The following is a 23,849-nucleotide window of genomic DNA, read 5'->3' on the forward strand; positions in this document are numbered from 1 at the left end:
AAACCTGCATGTTTTCAAACACGTGCAGGTTCAGGTAAGGCACTTGTGTGGGGTAAAGGTGTCATAATCAGAACACTGGGGGCCTGAGCAATCTCACAGTTCTACTTCATTTCAAAGTCTAGGAGAACTGAGTTTCCTAGAACTCTCATGAGTACAAGATGACCAGCTTATTTTTTTATCTTCCCACTTCATGGGTGAGGAATGAGGGTCAGAGAAAGGTGGTAGCCCTGTTAACCTCACGTAATAAGCTAGCCCAAGCACTGCCTGACTACCCAAGGTCTATATTGCATTAACTTTCACCTGCTCAGGAAAGTGCAATGCTTTGTTTGGATGAAAACACAAGAATTCAGGTAAGCCAAACCAAACAGCTTAGTCAAGAAGATGATTCAGCTATTTAGGACTTGGGCAGGAAAGTGGGGAGGGGGTGGGTGGGATGAGAAGAACTTGGCTATTCCTCAGTAAACCCAATTTCCTACTCCCCCAAAATCATCAGAAAATTTTAATTTTTAATAAAAGGTGATGATGTAGAGTAGGTAAAGAAACAGTTTGAAAAGAGACAGAAATCAAATTTACAAGTGGTACATGGCATGTGATTTCTGATCATTTTAGAAAGCCAATTTGAACATCAAGAGATTTGAACAGACTTTAAAAGGAATGGAGAGGGAGAAGAGAGAGTGAACTTGTCCATTTAAGCATGTTTTTTCCCCCCAGTCCTTACTGCTCATCTGAAAACAAGAAGTAGAACAGGTCAGGAAAGGGGTTATGGTTAACACTGCAAGATGAAAGATAAGCAGCCAGGCAGTTAGAAGCCAAAGCATTTTATCTAGAAGAGCAGGTCTGGCCTTGTTTCCATCTTGATAAGAATTAGATTGGAGAGCTTGTTTGTCTGCAGACTGGGATGGGGTGGCCGGGCTTAAGAAAGGGGACAGGGAAGTCGGGGGCTTAGTTATGGAGTTGTGGCAAACCACTAAGGTAGTGATAAGTGCTCCTTTTGTGTTGGATGTCTACCTGAACTTTGAAATTGTTAGACTTGTCTGTTTAGATAACATGGCTATGTTTCTTTCAAATGTGCAGACTTAAATATATAGAAAGTTTAAGTGACCTGAACAGGCTTATTATCCTCGTTTAAAATATTAAGACAATGGCTAACTGGTTAAGCCATTGACTCAAAACTTGAAGGAAACGACATTAACTCCTCTTTAAAAAAATTTTTTTTCAGCAGTTTTATTTATTTTTAATTGGAGGATAACTGTTTTACAATGTTGTGTTGGTTTCTGCTATATAACAGTGCGAATCAGCCATAAGTATATATGTTTCCCCTTTCTCTTGAGTCTTCCTACCCCTCCAGGTCATCACAGAGCACCAGGCAGGCTCCCTGTATTACATAGCAGCTTCCCTCTAGCTATCTATCTTACACATGGTTGTGTATATATGTCAATGTTATTAACTCCTTTTAAAATGGTATGCTTACTTTTATTCTGAAGCATATGCACAAAATACTCTGGATTACATTTAAAGTTATGCTTTTATCCCTCTTCAAACTCCCAACAGATTACAATTACAGGAGTTTCTACTTTCTGATGATTTAACTGCTTGAACAGATTTTTAAAATATAATTATTAAAATCAAAAACTTCTGAAGTCATCAAGTTTCATTCTTGGTGTATTTAAAAAAGAGACATGGCTGCAGGTTTTCCTGGGGTTTTACTTGCTAACTGCTTTTAGTATCTCAGTTTCTCAAAGAAACAAGAAATCAGAAGTTCAAAAGGAAATTAGTTATTTTTTGAAAATAGGCCTTCAGAATTATCTTAGTGGCTAACTGAAATGAATTTAGTGTGATAAATTTACTGCTTATACCATGAACTGCTCAAGTAGGGTTTGAATATGTCAGATGATTAACACAGGAGGAAGCATCATAAGGTGGATATAACTCATACATTTTTGGGGGTTTATAATCTATACTTGGAAAAGGAAATGGTACCCATTCCAGTATTCTTGCCTGGAGGATCCCAGGGACAGGGGAGCCTGGTGGGCTGCCATCTATGGGGTTGCACAGAGTCTGACATGACTGAAGCTACTTAGCAGCAGCATAATCTATTCTATCTGAGAAATAAAGTAGAACACTTGTTGTCCAATGGTTAGATAATAAAATAAGTTTGTATAAATGAGAGGGGGGAAGAAAGATCTTAAAACAATATATTCTTATCTTGGCTACTTTACAAATTGTCTGACATTTTGGGTCTTATCTTCTCTGGACCTGAGGCTGTCCTATAGGTAATTAGCTGGACACTGCACTGATGACCAGGAACAGTGTCCACAACACCTTATAAAGAAAATACCCTTTCTAGAATGCTCTCAATTTAAAATCTTATAGCCTTTTGCCTTTGGCTATTTTGTAAAGTTGTAGTGGTACTGAAAGTCTGAGGCCAGAAGAAATTTTAATGGTAATCAATAATGATAATATAAAAATAATAGCATCCCTCATTTATAGGACGCCTCCCAGGTTACAAGAGTCTATAAGACATTTTGCCTAAGCTGTTTTTCCATTGGTTATAAATATGCTCTAACTAGTAGGCCCTTTCTCTATTTCCTTTCACAAACAAATTTTGCCTAAGAGAATTATACAGTTATTCTATATCCTAACTTCCAGGATGCTTTTAACTTTTTCTTCTAAAAATAATATGTGTATGTATATATACGTGTATATATGTGTGTGTATGTATATATATATATATATATGCTATATGCACACACATAATTTAGAAATGTGTGCAAATTTAAAAGTGAAATAAAATGCACAATCAAACCATTGAGCTATGAATGCTTTTTAAAAATTGTCATATATACATATGTACACATTGTTTATTCACAATGGAGGCATTGTGTTCATTTGGTTTATAATTTTTTTCTAATTATAAATTATCAATGCTTTTCCATAATGTTAAAGTTACCAGTTTTTCATGGTTTTGTGTGCGTGTGTGTGTGTGTGTACACTCACATGCTCAGTTATGTCTAACTCTTTGCAACCTCATGGACTGCAGCCTACCAGGCTCCTCTGTCCATGGAATTTTCCAGGCAAGATAACTGGAGTGGGTTGCCATTTCCTATGCCGGGGGATCTTCCTGACCCAGGGATCGAGCATGCATCTCTTATCCTGCATAAGCAGGTGGATTCTTTACTACTGCACCGCCTGGGAAGTAGTAAAAGGTACGCTGATAGTAGTTATCATTATTGCATGTTATCAGAAAGCACAGATTTCTTAAATCAATCTCAAGCCATTAGATATTTTAGTTATTTTTGTCTATATTTAACAAACACTCAATATAAATATAGTATTTATTCACTTAATTCTTGTCAAACTCAATTAAGCTATAACAGTCTTTTCTGATTATGGTAACCCTTTTACTATATTACAGGTAAGGAAGTAGAAACTCAGAAAAGTTAAGTAACTTACCCAAGGTCACAGAGCTAGTAAGTGGCAGATTTACATTCAAGTTTAGACAGAGGAGCCTGACAGGCTACAATCCATGGAGTCGCAAAGGGCAGGACACGACTATGTGACTGAGCATGCACGCACTTCTGGCTCTAGAGCGAGTCCTCGTAACTACTGCGATTTAGTTACTATCATAAATAGAGCTGCCATCAATCTCATTTCTTTTTTTCCCTTTTTTGAGAAAATCCCTAGAATGAGAATCCTGAATGCTGGCTTTTCAAATGCATTGGCAATTGAATTTCAAAAAGTTGATACTTTTCTTTCCCACAAGCTGTGTATTTCCAGACCTTAGATAAAACTGAGCATTTTAATTTAAAATTAAATCTCCTGCTGTTGTAGTTTTCATTTGCAATCCTCTTGATTTAGTGGACTTTGTTCAGTCACCTTTGAGCACCCTTGGCCTTGGGTTATTTTCCCTCACTTGCTTCTCATGCAACTCTTTGCTGTTCAGTGTGAGATCACCCTCTGCTACTCCCCTCTAACTTGTGTTAACATTCCTTCTCTGTTTCCTTCACTGATACTTTCCCCTGACCTCCTTTTTAATTTTAGTGTTTCTTAACTCTCCACTTGATTCTCTTCTCATGTTACAGTCTCCCTGGGAAATCTCATCCACCCCCACGACTTTAACAATTTAAATGCTAATACCATGCAAATCTTATCTCTTCCCAGACATCACCCCTAAATTCTAGACTTATATATGTAACTATCTATTACACATCTTTACCAGGGATGTTCTCCAGGCTTTAAAAAACAGAATATATTTAAAATTGAACTCAACATTGTCCCTCTAAACTTCCTCTTCATCTTGTATTTACCATCTGAATTTGATGTTACTATCACACAACCAAATATTTAACATGAGACTCATTGTAAACTAGCACTTACACTGTAAGGTAAGGATGAAGAGCAATGATTTTGAATCAAGTAAATCCGGATTTGAACCTTACCTATGCTACTTAAAATCTGGAAGACTCTGGAAAAGTTGTTTAAACTCTCTAAACTCCAATTTTATTTTCTATAAAATGAGGATAAAAATACCCACTCTGCCAGACTATTAAGAAGAAATGGGATGGTATATGTTACAGATGTTCTCACTGGAGTTCCTGATATACTAAAACACTTAATAAAGAGTATTGCTATTGGGGGAATAATGTCTCACCTCTTGATAGGCAGGAAGTTAACCAAGAGCAATGAGAGGCAGCCCCTTCAACTAACCATCCAATAACCACCTAATCCCACCAAGAAATGTATCAGGCCTGGAGCTAATATGCCCCCTAACATACTCCAAATTTGTAGCTAATATACTCCAAAAATAGTCTGGGACGTTAAAATCCCCCACCCGCTGACTGGTAGAACCTTCCCTTCTCTAGCACACCTGGCACTATCCTGTACTAAAGTAACCTTTGGTGGCTATTGGACTCATTAACTGCTCATAAATACCCCATGAATACATACATCTAATTATAATCAACTGAATTATGGGAAACACATGCATGGTAGAGCATCTTGTTACATAACCTGCAGCTGTCAATCAAGAACCCCATGGATTATGCAAATGACCTGGCTTTAAAAACTTTGTATCCCAGCTCTCCAGGGCCATTTGCCTCCCTAGGCACGGCACACCTCTCTCTTGAGGTGTCTCTCTGTTCATTCTTTGTGTGTGTGTTCAGTCATGTCCCACCCTTTGCAACCTGTTCTTTCTCTCCTTATTGATAGAAACTCTCTTGCAATGGGTAAGATCTTGGATTCTTCTTTGTCCTTACCAAGAAGCAAGGCTCACCAGAGGAAAAGTCTCCAGATTCTCCTTCTACTAACATTCTCACATTCAGTTTGTTTCTAAATCTTGTTGTTTCTAACTTCACTCCAACAATCCTTTCTCTACCATCACTACTGACAATGCCTAATTAGGATTTAGTCATGTAAAGTGTCTGTCTGCAATGCAGGAGACCTGGGTTCGATCCCTGGGTCAGGAAGATCCCCTGCAGAAGGAAATGGCAACCCACTCCAGAACTCTTGCCTGGAAAATCCCATGGACATAGAAGCCTGGTGGGCTACAGTCCATGGGGTCACAAAGAGTCGGACACGACTGAGACTTCTCTCTCTTCTCGCATGTCTACCTCAGTGATTGCGATTTTCTCTAACTCAGTGGTCCTCTCCATTTTGTCCTGACATCAACACATAGGGTGATGTTCACATATGATTCATTCCCTCAAATGCAGTCAATGTCAAGTATAATTCTAGAAGTGTAGGCTATAACTCCTTTCTTTCCCATGCCACGAGAAACATACTAGAATAATAGTTAAGAGTGGTGCTACTAAACAGAGGACTTAAATCTGCTCCCATTTATTTCAGTTCAGTTCAGTTCAGTTGCTCAGTTGTGTCTGACTCTTTGCGACCCCATGAATCGCAGCATGCCAGGCCTCCCTGTCCATCACTAACTCCCGGAGTTCACTCAGACTCACGTCCATCAAGTCAGTGATGCCATCCAGCCATCTCATCCTCTGTCATCCCCTTCTCCTCCTGCCCCCAATCCCTCCTAGCATCAGAGTCTTTTCCAATGAGTCAACTGTTCGCATTAGGTGGCCAAAGTACTGGAGCTTCAGCTTTAGCATCATTCCTTCCAAAGAAATCCCAGGGCTGATCTCCTTCAGAATGGACTGGTTGGATCTCCTTGCAGTCCAAGGGACTCTCAAGAGTCTAGTATGATACAAATTTGAGTACTAGATTTTTCAGTAGCAAACTACTTATAGCACATCTGTGTACAACTACATCATTGTCGAAAGTTTTGTGTTAACCAGTTTCCCAGTTTTCTTACCCTACACTAATCCCATCTTCCTCTTTATTGTCAAAGTGAGCTAGTTTCTATTATGTAGACTTGACAAATGTTAGCATTTTCTCTGGTGTAAAATACAACTTCCTTTGGTTTGGCACACAAGGCCCTTCAAACCTGGCCCTGTTTACCTTCTTCAGGCTTTTCCCTTTCTATACTTCACCTTGTATATGATTCTTGAAACAGCAAAATAATGGCATTCTCATCTCCCTTTCTTCATCTCCCCCTCACTTCTCATCCCACTGTAGTCTGCCTGAGGCTCCAGATACTCCCTTGATGGTGACTTTCATCCTGGGAGCTCATGACCTATGTGTTACTAAGTCCACTGGGGATCTTCACTCAAAAGTGATGGACACTTGGAACACTCCCCTTCCTCCTGATTCTTTGGCTGCTCCTTTATTAACTGCATTTTGGATTTTTTTTTTTCCTACCCATACTTCAACATTCTTCCCCAGGACTCTTTCCTATGCAGTTTTATTTTATTTTTTTGTTTTTTCTTAATATTCTACTGTCTTTGGAAGATCCTCTTTATACTTAGTGGTTTCAGTTACCATCTGTATGCAAATATCAACAAATCTTTTTTTTTTTTTCCTTTTAAGCCTTACCTCTTTCCTGAATTCTATATACTCAGTTACTCATAGGACTTTCCCACTTGATGGTCTTATAAGTAACATAATTATATACAGTGTCTCCAGAAGGACTTCATTATTCCCCTCATCCTCCCAAACCAACTGTATGCTCATTCAAGTTGCACACTTCTATAAGTGGAATCATCCACCAAATTTCTAAGCCAGAAATCTAGGAGAATCTATACTTGATCTCTGATACTCTTTAATGAAACATACATTTCAACCAGTTATCATATTTTGATTATACCTCATTAACATCTCTAAACCCCACCACATGTCTCCAGATCCACTGCTACACCTTAATCCAAGCTTCCATCATTTCTTACTTAGATTAATTTATCTTCTTCCTCCAACTCTGCTCACTAACTGATTATCCTCAACCCTCAACCAGTTAGTGGACCCCAACTCAAATCTGATAATATAATCCTCATAACTTAAAACCCTTCAAGATAAAGTTCAAAGATTTAATGTGATTGATAAGGCTTCAAAACTTGGATCTGGCCCCTCCTTCCAGACCAGATTACTTGCCATGTTCATTCTCATGCCATATAGTCCAGCTACACTGAACTTTCTTCAGTTCCTCATGTCTTTTTTGTTGTTGTTGTTGTTGATTTTTTGTCTCTGATTTTATCTGCATAGGATTCTCTCCTTACCTGCTCTCTTCCTTTGCCTGGTTGCCTGTCTTATTCCTACTCCAGAGCTCAGGTTCTGTAGGATTATGTCCTCCCACTATAGATTTCTAAGGTCCCAGTACTTTCCATATCATATCACATTTCTTTGCTAAAAGTTTTCATTGTGTATGACTGCTAATAATTAGATTCAAATTGGGGAACTATAAAGTGCCATCTATACACATTAATTTTTTGGTCTAGTACTTTAAATGCACAATCATTCACCAGTTTTTCGATATAGGGCTATGACTTTTGATTTGAAGATGAGTATGTTGACTGATGAGCATGTTAGCCATCATTTTTCTTTACCACAGTGCACTATGTGTAAGTTCTAGTTTCACCTTACTCAAAGTGTAGTGATGACTTAAAATAGAGCAAAAAGTTAAAAGACTTTGCCAACCAAGTCTGAATGCAAAATTTTCTGGATTTTTTTTTCCTTTGAGTCTTTTCTGCTTTCCATCCTGATTTTGATAGAAATGTTTTTTATGATTTCTCTTTACTGAGTCTTTCCAAAATACTCAACCGAATTTTCAAAGAAACAACTCTTTCATTTTACAGTCTATTTCACTGAATTATGTAAGCAGTGTTTAATTATATTACATGGTTACAATAATAAATCAACTGTCATAAATAGTTTGGGCATAAACACAACTCATTCTTGGCAAGCATGCAATTCAACCAGTGAGAGAAGCGTGTAGGCTTACTGGAGCATAGCCTACTAGCTGAGAGCTTTCACTGAACTCAGAGTATTAATCAGTTTGTTTTGCAAAGGCAATTGATAGTATTAGTTAGCCAAGTCAGTTAACTGGAGGTCTGTTAAGAGTGCTCTGTTAACACAGTTTTCTCTCTTTACATTGACTGTATGCATTGTGAGGACAGGAGAAGCGTGCATATCTTAGAAACAAAACACCTCTTTTTTTTTTTTTCCACCATGATGTGTTCACCGCCTTGTGCTGGCCACATAATAAATATTTGCTGAAAGACTGACTATTCATAAATAGGTGGAATACCTACTCTTCATAGCCTGTCTTTCCTCCAGTATAGCTCAAGTGTCAACATCTTAATTTATAGACTGACTTCCCTGACTTATCTTTCCATCTTCCAAAGTAAAACGTATAACTTCCCTTTTCCTGCCTCCACCGTAGTTGACATCCACTTTCAACCTATCTCTTTTAAATACTCTTGCTAACATTTTGTTTCTATTTCCCTTTAATCTATTGCATACCTCTTGTAGTGAGGAAATTATTCTTATGTCTTGTTTAGTATATAAATGGCACATATAATATTTCCAAGAAAGATAAATAAATAGCTCTGCCATGTACATATACTTGTCATCACTTTAGATGAAGAACCTGAGCCAGAAAGATTGAATAGTGTAAGTAATATTACAAGGCAAATAAATCTTGGGGTCTCCTTGGTCCATGGACCCCAAAGCCCATTTTCTATTTCAGCTCTATCTCCTTTAACCACCTAGTAAGTCAAAACCTCTTCCAGGAATAGATGTAAAGCATTTCCTGGCCTCAATCAATTTTTGTTACTTGCCAGCTATCTGTGAATATTAATATTCTCTTTGCTTAATTCTTTCACAGATGCACAGGTGAATAGCAAGGAGGAAGTGCAGATGATGAATGCCAAGGAAAAATGATACAAACTTGAGCAATAAGGTGGAGTATGTGGTCTGAATTAGAGGAATGTGGAAATTGAGGTGGGAAAGATTATATAGAGCAAATCAGACCCGAGGATACAGATTTACCCTATGGCATTCCTTAACCCATGGAATGAGAACATTTGTATAAATTATCCATTCCATTGTTTCTCTCCATGGGGGATACTGTTATTTCCCCTATGTGGTTTGGGAAGTCTTCTGGAGTAGATTGATCTCAAGTGGTATCTTGGATGATAGGAAAAAAAATAGCTTAGGGTTTGGAAAAAGAGGTCTAATTTGCACGCTGAAAAGTCAGTGTTATAGAAGGAACTGGCACAAATTAAAAAAAGGCAAACATGGATGATGAATAGAGTGAAGAAAGTGCCATCGCAATGTTGTAGTCAGTAGAGAAGCTCTGCACAAACAAGCAAGAAAGGCACAATATCTTTATATTAAAGATTTTCCTACCTCCAACCCCAGACCACTGACTTATATTCACTTTTGACTTTGTCCAAATCAGATATGCCCAATACTCATCTTAGTCAGACATCATGGCTAATTTAAAATTTCTTAGTTGTCAAACTCATAGCTTCATATTTTTATAAAAATTCAGACATGAAATCAATTCTCCAGTTTTCTAAACACTTTTATAGATGATTTACTCTCAGAATATTTAATAATGTAGCAGCTCAACAACTTTTGTGTTTCACCACAACTTCTTTCATAATCTGATTAAAACACTTCCAGAATATACTACTATCTTTTCTACTGCTACTCATTTTTAGTTTTATTCAGCAAAGATGCATATCCTGTGGTTAATGTCTTCAATATCATCATCTCTGTAACATCATCTCTTTTATTTTTTTGTATTATTTATAAATTCTTAATCCACAGCAAGGTGGGCATGGTCAGTGGCCTCTCACTTTCCAACTATCAATTTATTTCAATTACTTTAACACAAATTTCCTTCCCCTAAAATGAAATTGGCTATCTTTAATGAAAATTAAAAATACACAATTACATACAAAATAAAATAATTATAAATATTATCTCAATAGAGTTTATCTTCATATTTGTATCACCAGATCATCACTTGTTAATGCCATGCTGCTGCTGCTGCTGCTGCTGCTGCTAAGTCACTTCAGTCGTGTCCATCTCTGTGCAACCCCATAGAGGGCAGCCCACTAGGCTCCCCCGTCCCTGGGATTCTCCAGGCAAGAACACTGGAGTGGGTTGCCATTTCCTTCTTCAATGCATGAAAGTGAAAAGTGAAAGTGAAGTCTCTTAGTTGTGTCCGACTCTTAGCGACCCCATGGACTGCAGCCTTCCAGGCTCCTCCATCCATGGGATTTTCCAGGTGAGAATACTGGAGTGGGTTGCCACTGCCTTCTCCAGTACATGAAAGTGAAAAGTGAAAGTGAAGTCGCTCAGTCGTGTCTGACTCTTTGCGACCTCATGGACCGCAGCCCACCAGCCCTCAGTCCATGGGATTTTCCAGGCAAGAGTACTGAAGTGGGGTGCCATTGCCATAGGTGTAGGCAATTCATTAAACTCTTTTAGTCTTTTCTCACTCCAACTAGAAAATGAGATGGACAACAGCATCTACATCATATGATTATTTTGCGGATGAAAGAAGAAAAGCATGGATATCACTACAGTGACTTTTATATAACTTAATAAAAGGTAACTGCATTCATTATTACAACACAGGATTATTTATATAGTTGAGTTTATCCATTAGGATAGATCAAATATCTGCTACTGAGTCCTTGGAAATGTGGCTATTGAAACATGTCTAGTCCAAATTGAGATGGATTATAAATGTAAAATACAAACTAGATTGCAAAGGCCATGAAAAATAAAGAAGGGAAAATATTTTATAAGTTTTCATGTGCTAATATTAGGTATGTTGGAATAAATTAGAGGGTGTGGAGAAAAGGGAACCCTCTTACACTGTTGGTGAGAATGCAAACTAGTACAGCCACTATGGAGAACAGTGTGGAGATTCCTTAAAAAACTACAAATAGAACTGCCTTATGACCCAGCAATCCCACTGCTGGGCATACACACCGAGGAAACCAGAATTGAAAGAGACACGTGTACCCCAGTGTTCATCGCAGCACTGTTTATAACAGCCAGGACATGGAAACAACCTAGATGTCCATCAGCAGATGAATGGATAAGAAAGCTGTGGTACACATACACAATGGAGTATTACTCAGCCATTAAAAAGAATACATTTGAATCAGTTCTAATGAGATGGATGAAACTGGAGCCGATTATACAGAGTGAAGTAAGCCAGAAAGAAAAACACCAATACAGTATACTAACACATATATATGGAATTTAGAAAGATGGTAATGATAACCCTATATGTGAGACAGCAAAAAAGACACAGATGTAAAGAACAGACTTTTGGACTCTGTGGGAGAAGGAGAGGGTGGGATGATTTGGGAGAATGGCATTGAAACATGTATACTATCATGTAAGAAATGAATCGCTAGTCTAGGTTTGATACAGGATATAGGATGCTTGGGGCTGGTGCACTGGGATGACCCAGAGAGATGATATGGGGAGGGTGTGGGGAGGGGGGTTCAGGGTTGGGAACTCATGTACACCTGTGGCGGATTCATGTCAATGTATGGCAAAACCAATACAGTATTGTAAAGCAAAAAAAGAAAATTTAAATAAAAAAATGAAAAATAAAAAAAAAAGAAAAAGAAACTGAGGCTGAGAATATACTGGATTACAGAACTACAGGCAAAAAATTATTCACAGTAGTGAGGCTTGCTGATGAAAAGCAAGTACAGGTTCTTGTTCTTTGGTGCTATTAAATAAAGAAGGTTTAACTTAAAAATAAATAAATAAATAACAATTACTACTCAGATTAATTTCACTTGTATATTTTAAATGTGGCTACTAGAAAAATTTTATATCAACACATGAAACGTGTATTTGTGGCTGCTGCTGCTGCTGCTGCTGCTGCTAAGTCCCTTCAGTTGTGTCCGACTCTGTGCAACCCCATAGACAGCAGCCCACCAGGCTCCCCCGTCCCTGGGATTCTCCAGGCAAGAACACTGAAGTGGGTTGCCATTTCCTTCTCCAATGCATGAAAGTGAAAAGAGAAAGTGAAGTCGCTCAGTCGTGTCCGACTCTTAGTGACCCCATGGACTGCAGCCCACCAGGCTCCTCCATCCATGGGATTTTCCAGGCAAGAGTACTGGAGAGGGGTGCCATTGCCTTCTCTGGTATTTGTGGCACATATTGCATTTCTATTGCACGGCACTGTGATACATCATAATCACCAAGTCTTGAATGGGTTTAGGTTTACCTAGAAGTGCTGTCATAAACTTTCTATTTCAGGTAAAATGTTGATGCCCATAATTAACTTTATTAATTTTTATAATATATACACATTTAATATATTTTGAGACCTGTTATAAGGTATCATAGAAGATGTTCTCTGTTAGTATAACAGATTTTAAATAATGTATCCATTTTTTATGATGTGAAATTCTTTCCATATTACATTTGTGTGTGTCTTCCTACATAGCTTACAAAAGAATTATATCAGGCATCATATATTTTATGCATCCAGTTAATTTATGTATGTGTGCATAGCTAAAGATTTATATGATAATAAATGGGAAAACTTAGTTAATTTTACTACAAGGCAGGCAGGTTACCAGAAGACCAGTAATAGAATGTGGTTAAAAAGTGGTCCCAGAGAAGCCTATTTAAGTAAAAGAGATCATCTAAAAGCTGTGTTGGGCTATAGGGTTGTGCTATAACTGTACATCCTGCCTCAGTGTGACCTTGAACATCATCTGACTGTGATGAAACCCCAGTTCCCAGTCGTGTGATTAGCTGGTAGTGGAAAAAAAAGACATATAAATAAATTCACCGAAGCCTCATGGTGAGGACTCCTGTTTCTGTCTCTGTAAATTAAGATGAAACGTCTAGCTCAAAATGAGATGATAATACATGGTAGATATATTATCATCTAAGTGCAAACATACACCTTTTTTTTTTAACACATATATGCCACATTTAGTAAACAAACAAACTAACTAAATGGTAGTCTATTGCATACATCACAAAGAAAAACAAAAAAACTGTTGAAACCTTCATGAGAGGAGACGCACATGACTGGATACCACATACCACCTCAGTCGAAGTATATGGGGATTCACTCTCTGGCCAAGTGGTGTCTGGGTTAGTGCCTGTTTGAGGTCTTTGATTCTGCTCTGTGTTTCTCCTAGACACATTCAAATTCAGAGGAACTGAAAACTGAGGAATATTTCCCTTAGAATTTTTTTGTAGCACAATTTCAACCTTTTTAGTTATCTTTCTGAGAACTTCCCAACAGAATTTTCAAAACCTCTCTTAAATCCCACCTTTTCTATGAGGCTATCCCTGGCCCCAGCACATTTCCCCAGGACTTGCATTTTGATTCTTTGTCACAGACTTTCCTTATAGTCATTTCTGTACATGTCATTCCTTCTATTGTTTTATGCATTCCTTGATAAACCTCTTCCTACACTTTAATCTCCTGAGTTTGACTTTGTGGTGGTGGTGGTGATTTAGTTGCTGTCATATCAAACTCTTGTGACCCCATGGACAGAGGAGTCTGGCAGGAACTCCTCTGGAATGACAACCGGAAGGGGCTGTCATTTCCTTCTCCAGGGGATCTTCCCAACCCAGGGATTGAACCCAGGTCTCCTGCACTGCAGACGGGTTCTTTACTGATAGAGCCACCAGGGATGCCTTTTTTACTGTACACTTTCTCTAGATGATCTCATCCACCCTGTGGTTTCATGTTACCGTATATATGGTGTGTGTGTATGCACATGTGTGTATGAGTGTGTGTGTGTGTGAATGTGTGTGTGTATATATATATATATATTATACACAACATATACTTTATATGTTATATTATGTGAAGTATCAAGTGGGGTTTATATGAACTTAAGCTTAGATCTCTCTCCTGATATTTAACTAGTATCTTTGATTTCCTACTAGACATCTCCACTTGGATATCACATTGGTATTTCAACCTCAACTTGTTCAATATATTCCTCATCTTTCTACCCCCTAAAATCTGTTTCTCCCCACTGTGATTTTAATCCTTTAATAAAGGAAGGGGTGATAGAGGATGAGACGGTTGGCTAGCATCACACACTCAATGAACAGGAGTCTGCGCAAACTCTGGGAGATGGTGAAGGACAGGGAAGCCTGGTGTGCTACAGTTCATGGGGTCGCAAAGAGTTGGACATGACTTAGCAACTAAACAACAACAACAAAGTCACCGCCAGGTAGTTACTTTTCTGACTCAGAAACTAGGCTATCATCCTCAATTTAACCCTCTTCTTCAGTACCTACATACAACCAATCACCGGTCCCACACTTCTAGTTGTTAAATATCTTTGGAGTCTAAGCACATTTGTCCATTTCTGGCCCACTCCCTTAGCATCAGTCACCATTACATTTTTCCAGGATTTACTAGAGCAGCGTCTACTTTCTGCCTGGCATCCCTCCAACCTAGTCTCATATTAAAGCCCAAGAAACTTTGCAAATCTAACCACGTCACTCTCCAATAGAATCTTCACTAGTTCTTATTTCCCTTGGTATAATTTCAAATTCCTTGAATTAAAACAAAAACAAAAGCCCTAAAAAATGACTCTACTCACCTCTCCAGTTTTATCTCTTGCTATATCTCTATTCTCATCTTATACTCTAGCCATATTGAACATGCAATTTCCTGAAGATTCAGTTCAGTTCAGTTGCTCAGTCGTGTCCGACTCTTTGTGATCCCATGGACTGCAACATACCAGGCTTCCCTGTCCACCAACAACTCCCGGAACTTACTCAAACTCATGTCCATTGAGTTGGTGATACCATCCAGCCATTTCATCCTCTGTCATCTCCTTCTCCTGTCTTCAATCTTTCCCAGTATCAGAGTCTTTTCCAATGAGTCAGTTCTTTGCATTAGGTGGCCAAAGTATTGGAGTTTCAACTTTAGCATCAATCCTTCCAATGAATATTCAGGACTGATTTCCTTTAGGATTGACTGGGCTTCCCTGATAGCTCAATTGGTAAAGAATCCTTCTGCAATGCAGGCGACCCTGGTTCTATTTCTGGGTCTGTCTGGAAGATCCCCTGGAGAAGGGAAAGGCTACCCATTCTGGCCTGGAGAATTCCATGGACTGTATAGTCCATGGGGTTACAAAGAGTCAGACATGACTGAGCAACTTTCACTTTCTTTCTTTTATCAGATGACTTACTGAAAATGTAAGGCAATATGCTCCTGAAGGTTGCTGTTCACTTTTATTCTCTTTCTGATTCTCCTTGGTCCTCTGCCTCTTGTCTATCTGTCTGTTGGTTTCTCTCCACCCTTCTCTCCAGGAGTTTGTAAATGTCTTCCCTTTGCATAGAGTCCCCTTTCCTCTCACTTTTCCACATGTATTAAATTTACTTCTGTTTATCCTTTTGGACTCAGCTTAGATGTCACTTCTACTGGATTGTTTTTTTTTTTCCCACTCCAGTGCTAAACTAGGTTTCCCTTCTACTTATTTTCACAGCATTTTACTTTTACATTTATAGTAATAACTATCCCTGGTGGCTCAGTCAATTAAAAAAAAAAAAAAAAACAAGCTATCTACAATGCAGGAGACCTGAGTTCGATCCCTGGGTTGGGAAGATCCCCTGGAGAAGGGAGTGGCAACCCACTCCAATATTCTTGCCTGGAGAATTCTACGGACAGAGAAGCCTGGTGGGCTCCAGTCCATGGGGTCGCAAAGAACCCATGACTGGGCATGCCTGAGTGGCTAACACACATCATGTTTTATTCCTAACTGCTTTCTTCTTCCCTGTAAGATAATTTCTTTGAGTACACAGTTTGTGTCATATTCAATATTATGCCTTAAGCACACAATCTGACATATTGGAAGTACCGAATAAAAGAATGAACTCCCTATGCATGCTAAGTCGCTTCAGTCATGTCTGACTCTTTGTGACTGTGTGAACTGCAGCCTGCCAGGCTCTTTTGTCCATGGGGATTCTCCAAGCAAAAATACTAGAGTGGGTTGCCATGCCCTCCTCCAGGAGATTTTCCTGACCCAGAAATGAAACCTGCATCTCCTGCGGCTCCTGCTTTGCAAGAGGATTCTTTACCCCTGAGCCACCAGGAAACTCCCTATAGTACTTAGCAAAGTGGCTTGCCTGCAGTAGGCATTCTAATCCCTTAAATTTTAGTTGATCTTACTAGTGAATACTGTAACAGGAACCAAACATGCACAAAAGAAAAAGATGGTATAGAAAGGGATAGAGCTTATAGTCTCCTCAGACTTTCCAAGTAGATTCTAATGTTAGACACAGACAGAAAACAGCAAAATTCTGTAAAGCAATTATCCTTCAATAAAAAATGAATTAATTAAAAAAAAAAGCATCTACACATTCTGTCTTCTTAAAGCTTCATCCTCAAGGCTAATTCTGTAGACATTTGCTTAGATTTCCCCAAGGACACAAGTGGTATTGCCAAGAATCCCAGAGTAAGTAACATTCACTGAGTCAGAATTGTAGAATGAAAATATGTTGTTTATATGAAAATATGTTGTTTCATACTTGTTTTTGTTCTTCTGGAAGTATTTACCAAGTAATTTCTTCAGGGTTCTCAAAAGAAAAACAAACAAACAAAAAAACCTTACATCTTCAAATGATAATAATTTACTTCCTTCACCTTGATAGAATCAGGTTTAAATCTAGGTTTTAAAAGGTGTATATGATTCCATAACTATGTCATCTAAATATCCCATGTTTAATATTAATAAAATGATCAAGGACTTAGACCCATATGTAGCCTAACTTTACGTGTAGTAAAACATCAAAAGCCCTCGCTGTGTCATGAATTAGGTGTTACTACGTGTCAATCAGGCCTGTTTCGTACAGTGATGAATGCAGTGGGATAGGTTGTTCATTCTTACGGCCATTCAGATGGCCAATGATGTCGCTCTCCTTGTTTCTCCAGATTAGTTTTATTATGGAGTTCGGCCATAATAGCTGGGCAAATGGGATGAATTTAGATCTCACAGACCAAAACAAATTTAGAAGTTAAAGCTCTTTTCCCATCCTAGACTATTGCATCTGTAATTTACACGGGTTCGAAACAGTGAAAGTAACTCTTACTTAAAAATGAGAAAAGTTGAAAAGGTCTTTGCTTCTGAGAAATGCAAGGGTTATTCATAACCCAGTCTACAGAGAAATAAAGAACAAACAGTAGATCAATAGAAACCAGAGTTTACAGACTTAAATGTAACAAGTGAACAAACTATACTAGTTGGTACCTTACCCCTGTACTGGTATATTATTACAGGTGACACTTGCTGTCCAAACGCAGAAGGTTGAGAGATCATCATCCTTAATGCTTAGGTATGCCAGGTTACCATGGAACACTAGCATTGCCCAAAGCTACTTATAAACCTCTATGTGGTGACTAATAATTGTAGTTGGGTTATACACATTTTGGAAACGTGGCTGGCAAGGCATACTGACTTCAGGCAAGAATACTGAAATGTGTAGCCATTCCCTTCTCCAAGGGATCTTCCTGGCCCAGGGATTGAAACCGGGTCTCCTGCATTGCAGGTGGATTCTTTAACATCTGAGCCATCATGGAAGCACAATATGAGCCACATGATCATACAAAAGAAAACACATACCCTCCATTAACTGGGTATTTGGGGAGGATTTTTTTTTTTTAACTGGGATTATTGTACCATATTTTCTGAGTCACATACAGGAGTTTAAAGTAACTCTTCCAAGTATACCTAACATAATTCATCTTTAAAAACCTATACCATGAAGATAATCTACATTCATAAAATGATATGTTAGCAAATTTTTACACAGCTTCAAAATCACCACACAATATCAAACTCTTCCATGTTAAGCTTTTTATAGTTTAGAAACTATAACCAGGATAAATTAAGAGGAGTACAAAGGAGCATGTTACTAATGATGAACAATATCATATTTAATATGGTGGCAGGTATCTCAGGATGTTTAATAATTTTTTAAAAGCCAAAACCACAGTTTTATAATTAAGGCAGAGAATGGTTTAATTATATAATATCATGTATCCATTTTAGAATTTCAATTTTAAAAAGTATATATTAATAACAGTGCTAATTCAAAAGAATTAAGCAATTGCTCACTTCATATCTCAAAGGCCTGAGAAAGCTACTCAAATTCTTCTTGGCAAATAAATGTTGTTGTCCCTTTACATATGCCTGAAGCAGAATTTTTCTCCTGCTCATTATGTGATCAAGGGATCACATTCTTAGCTATAATCAGACCTGTCAGAACACTAAAGAAGAAGGCAGAAGACTCTGGGCTTATACTTGTAACTTGGAAAATATATTAGTGTTATACATTGGTTATAGCCAACCTCTACCATTTGTTAGGATGACTACAAAGTAATTTGGCTAAGAGTTTGGGAAAACCTGAGTCATTGGCTGTCCCAGTTTTAATTTTTTTTCCCTTGAGTGTTATCAAATGATAGTAATATATATGCATGTTACAATCTGATGCAAATAAATAAAACAAGAAAGGAGGTGGGGTGGGGTGGGGAGACAAAGGATAGACTGTTTGAAGGCCAAAATATCAGATTACTTACTTACATCATAGAAGACAAGAGAACATGATGGTCGGCGTAACAACAGCAACCATCCTTGAAGACTGGGGAACTTGTCAGGTCAAAGCCAAGAAATTCCAGGTGGTTGTACATGTCTCAATCCTGAGGGTACACAACATGAAGTTGGATTTTATCGTAAATATATCACTCACTTCATGATCTCTAGAGTTGAAACTGGGTTGAATCTTGGAAACTCCCTTATGCTACAGAATTAATGACGTTATAACTTAGTGGATAGATTTTAGCACCTGGCAAGAATAAGCACAATGTCCAGGCCACTCACTGAGTTTTGAAAGATACTATTAAGTGACAACTTTTCATTGCAAACACTTGGATATCATGGCCAGTGCTTCCAGTACAAATATCTTCCTATTATGACAAGTTAGCTCAAGGTTTTTTTTAAGATACAAAAGAGTTGGAAAACAAAGTGTAAATACTAGAAATTACATTCTGCAATAAGAAAAGAAAATGAGTATGGGGATATGGATAGTGTGATTCAGAAACAGGCAAAGAATGCCATTAATTATGAAGGAAATTTGGTAAATAAGCAAAAGTCCACACTTTGAAAAATCAAGTATGAAAGCAGTCTTCAGAAGACCATGTTTAGGATAATTGATCCATCCTTAAAATTTCTGCAGAAAAATTTTAATTCCAGATTATTTCTGCCCTGTTACTTAATGCTGTTTCTTAGCCTTCCTGACTATGTCAAGGAGTTTTATCTGGAACCATTCTGTCTAAATATTACAATTAGCAAAACATTACTTATAAGGTATGTCTGTTGAAATATTATTTCTTGTTATCACTACCTTGTAATACTTTCTGTCCTTGTCCATTTGGGCTGATATAACAAAATACCACAGACTGGGCAGCTTATAGTACAACAGACATTTCTCACAATTCTGGAAGTCCAAGATTAAGGAAACAGTTTGTTCCCATTCTGGTGAAGGCTCTCTTCCTGGTTCATAGCTGGTGACTTCTTGCTGTGTGGAAGGGACTAAGGGGCTCTGGGAGGCCTCTTTTTTAAGGGAATTAATCCGTCATGAGGCTCTACTCTCATGACCTAATCACCTCCCAAAGGCCCCACCTCCTAAGACCATCAAACTGGCATTAGGATTTCAACTTACGAATTTCAGAGGGACACAAACATTCAGACTGTAAATTTATTGCTCCTGTTTAAGAATGGGACTTATCAAATGCTGAACAAAGCTCTTTTGGAAATGAAACCCTGGACTAAGTATAGCTGGACTAGTTTTAGCTTTTTCACTTATTGGGGGTATTTATGAACAAAACCACAACTAACCTGAACCTATTTAATTATTAATAAAATATCAGGTAGATGACACTTTCCATGATAATTTTGAGAGTAAACTAGATAAAGCCATTTACAACTGTGCTAATTTTTAAAGTATTTTTTAACAGGCACAGTTAAAACTCATATTCTATTTACAGTAAATTACTCATATTAAAAGTGATTTTAAAAAGTGATTGTACTTCAGATTAATTAGAATTGTGACAGGATGAAGAACAGGTATCAAATGGTACAACAGGTTATTTGAGACAAGTAGGGAAAGAGAAAAAAGGTTGGTGTAGACACAGATAAGGAGGGGGTTGTGGACACAGACGAGGGAGGTAAGAAAGAAGCTGGAAAGAGATGTAGATGAACTGTGACATCATGAGAAAAAACAGGGAGTGAAGGAAAAAAATAGGACAGGAAAAAAAAAAGGCCACTAACTCCCTACACTGGGATATTCCTCTTCCAAGAAACATGTCCACTTTGACTGCTCTAACAGCCAAATGGCCCAGGTCTCCCCATTCTGATTTCTGAATGGGTAATATCAGAGTTAGAAGCTCTCCCATATCATTTGCAAAAGCTGTGTGGGTTGCCATCTCTTCAGCTTTTATATCCACCAAACCAGAACCAACACATGGGCCAGGCCATTGAGATAATAGGGGCTTTATTCCCATTCCCCCTTGGTTAAACTCTCCTCCTTTCCCATCAAGGGATTTCATAAAACCCTCCCAGGGGAGACAACCTGATTCTGATCCCAATTTCCATTAGCTCAGGCACCATGACTAGGCTGCGAAACTGTTTCTTTAGTGATAGGCTTACCTAAGGACCAGAAAGGCCCCAAACATACACCCTTACCTTACTTCATTGCTATCTTTGGTTCTTCCTGTGCACTTAAAAATCTTGCTTCTTTGCATATGTTCCAGTGGGTCAGATGATCAGGCTCATACAGCTGTTTTAAGGGCTTCTAGAACAAACAACTCAACACCAATATGGGCAGTAAATGTTTTTACTGTTTTGAGGGATTTGTCCTGTGCCTGACTAAACTTCAAGTTAGAAGCAGTCGGTCTGATCTAAGACATATTTGGGGATGAAAGAACAGCAGTAAAGACAAAAAGAAAAAGGCTGTTTTTCTCAGACCGAGCATGTATCTATTTTCTGGGATCTCCTTTCACTTTCTCCATTTTAATATGGAATTATGGGCACATTATCCTGTTTGTCAATTCCTCCTCTCTGCCTGATAGGCTAGTTTATGGAAGCACCTCCCTCAAGTTTTGTGTCAAACCACAGAAGGGGAGCAAAATTCAGTTTTACCAGTTATTATCATTGTTGGTATCTCCAGAAAGAAGTTAAAAAAAAATCACATGGGAAACTGTTAGGAGGGCTATTAACAAAACATTAGGTTTTGTTGAATGTTTCATGGATCCATCTTAGTACTCCCTAATAGCAAGAGTCAGAGTTGCTAAAATGCTGAAAATGAACCTCCTTCACCAGGTGGCTCACACCACTGGGCTTGAGCATGTTGATAAAAAGTCTTACACGCATATCAAGATTTCAATTATTTATCCTTTCTCTGACACTACTGCAATAGAAAAACCAAGAACAAATGGCAGGCTTAAAATTTTTTTCATTTTGCTTTTGTCAATACTATAGGAGAATCTAACATTTCTGGCTGATCTTGAAGGAATTCTTCATAAAGTTAACACTGGGAGTGATTTATTAAGTTCATCTTTTTTATTTTTCTAAAAATTAGTATTTTGGATGAAAGGTTGGTCAATAAAATAATATTTCATTTGTAGTTGTCCTTCTCTGTGGCAGGTGAAAGTGAAATTTTGGGGGAATGTGATAAATATCCATAAAATTCTAATAGTTATGAAGGAAAATTCTAATAGCCACCTCAAATGCGATGGTGGACTTTAACATGGTGTGGGGGATAAATGATAGCTAAAGCTCAATAAAATGATCTTTTAATCATATGTGCTCTTTTATATTTCCAGTTATGGGGACATCTCTAACAACAAACTTCTTGTGTTAAAACATATTTGTAAAATCTGAGGCAATTATGACTCATGCAATGGTGGTAAAACATGAAGCAGAACAGAAAACCCATGTTTGCTAATGTGACTGAACAATCTTTATGACTTAATCCTTGATTTCTTGGTCTGACTCCTAAGAAGGCTGGTTTTGAATGTGGTGATTGACCATTACTTGGACTGCTTGTGTAATGCACTCTGTCCTCCGGAGCAAGTCACAGCTTTTTCCCCTCAGGGTTTACTTTTCTCTTCTATAAATAGGGGATAGGCTCTGACATACATAATTGTAAGATTTGTTTTACTGGTAAAATCAGATATATATGAAATCTGCCTGAAGAGAAAAGAGATGTCATCCTTAACAAACCGCAGGTTATTCTGTTCTCTGCTCTAGCAGACTACACAGTGGTGATGGAGGCTTCTGATTTCATGCATCCACATCTCTGGATCAGGTAGCGTGACACATATATACAACGGCAGTGATAACTAAAGCCTAATATGATTCAACAGTTTTCTGTATTTGAACAATGTGCTTGTGTACAGAATTTTCACCAGAAAGTTTTTATAGCAAACTTTTTATGTCAGAAGTTTATTTTATTGGTAAAATATTAAATAATATACAGAATTAAAAACTGCACTTACACTTCTGAGAAGAAATAAATCTTGGACAAATTATATGCTTGTTCCTGAGATTCCCTAAATTTATTCCAGTAGCTGTGCACTCAGACAGTACAAACCTTTATAATATAATCCTTTTCACAAAGTATTACAAAGTTTCTGCAGCTTCTTTAGTTGTACTCACATACAAACACACACTCACACATGCATATTACAACACTCATACACGTATACACAATACCCACATACATGCACGGAGCATGTATGTGTGTGCATTAAAAACAAATGAAATACAAGTCCCACATTTTAGCCTGCAGTGATAGAACTGGTAGCGGAGGTCTCCAAATTGGTGTATAGCAGGGTGACTTGTCACACAACTGCAAAGACTGTTTCAGTATTTCCATAGTAAACCTCATTTTCTGAGGTATGGTATTTGAGCCTTAAAAAAACTACATTACACTGAGCAAACCTGACATACAAGATCTGGAATTTTAATTTTACATATATATTTATATATATATATATCTTTTTTAAACAATAGTTTTTATTTTCCCAAATTATTAGTTTGAAAAAAAATGAGGTTTACTGGTTTGACCTATCTTTTTTCGCTTCTAAAACTTAAAATATCCTAGAAACTGTCAAGCAATTAGTTTTCAAAGTAGTCTAATTACCTTTGGTATTGTTAAAGAAAAAAAAAAAATTCTAAAATGGCCAAGACATATACTGTACAAATGCAGTAACTGCCTTTTAAAAAAATGCCAAAGAAATGTTATCTTTTTAATCAAAATATGTATTTACATTACAGCAGTTTTACTACAGGGACACAGATATAAAAAAAGAAAATCAGAATGCTACATATAAATATGTAGGATATGAAAAATATCTCTTACTTAAGTTGTATGAAAACAGGAGTGCTCCAAATATTTCTTAAAAATTTTTCTCCAATAGGTGATAAGTG

The 23,849-nt window shown here is 37.7% G+C and overlaps 1 protein-coding gene across 2 annotated transcripts in view; it reads right to left on the reverse strand.

The window, feature by feature from the left end:
• Nucleotides 1-23,849, reverse strand: part of IKZF2 (IKAROS family zinc finger 2) — a 263,397-nt gene that overhangs the window by 61,677 nt on the left and 177,871 nt on the right. For both annotated transcript variants that reach the window (XR_011254671.1, XR_011254672.1), the window contains exon 9: nt 18,942-19,057. The gene's annotated coding sequence lies outside the window, so the exon portion shown is untranslated. The remainder of the gene's footprint in view (nt 1-18,941; nt 19,058-23,849) is intronic.

This window comes from Ovis canadensis, chromosome 2, assembly GCF_042477335.2.
Source record: "Ovis canadensis isolate MfBH-ARS-UI-01 breed Bighorn chromosome 2, ARS-UI_OviCan_v2, whole genome shotgun sequence".
Lineage (NCBI taxonomy): Eukaryota > Metazoa > Chordata > Mammalia > Artiodactyla > Bovidae > Ovis > Ovis canadensis.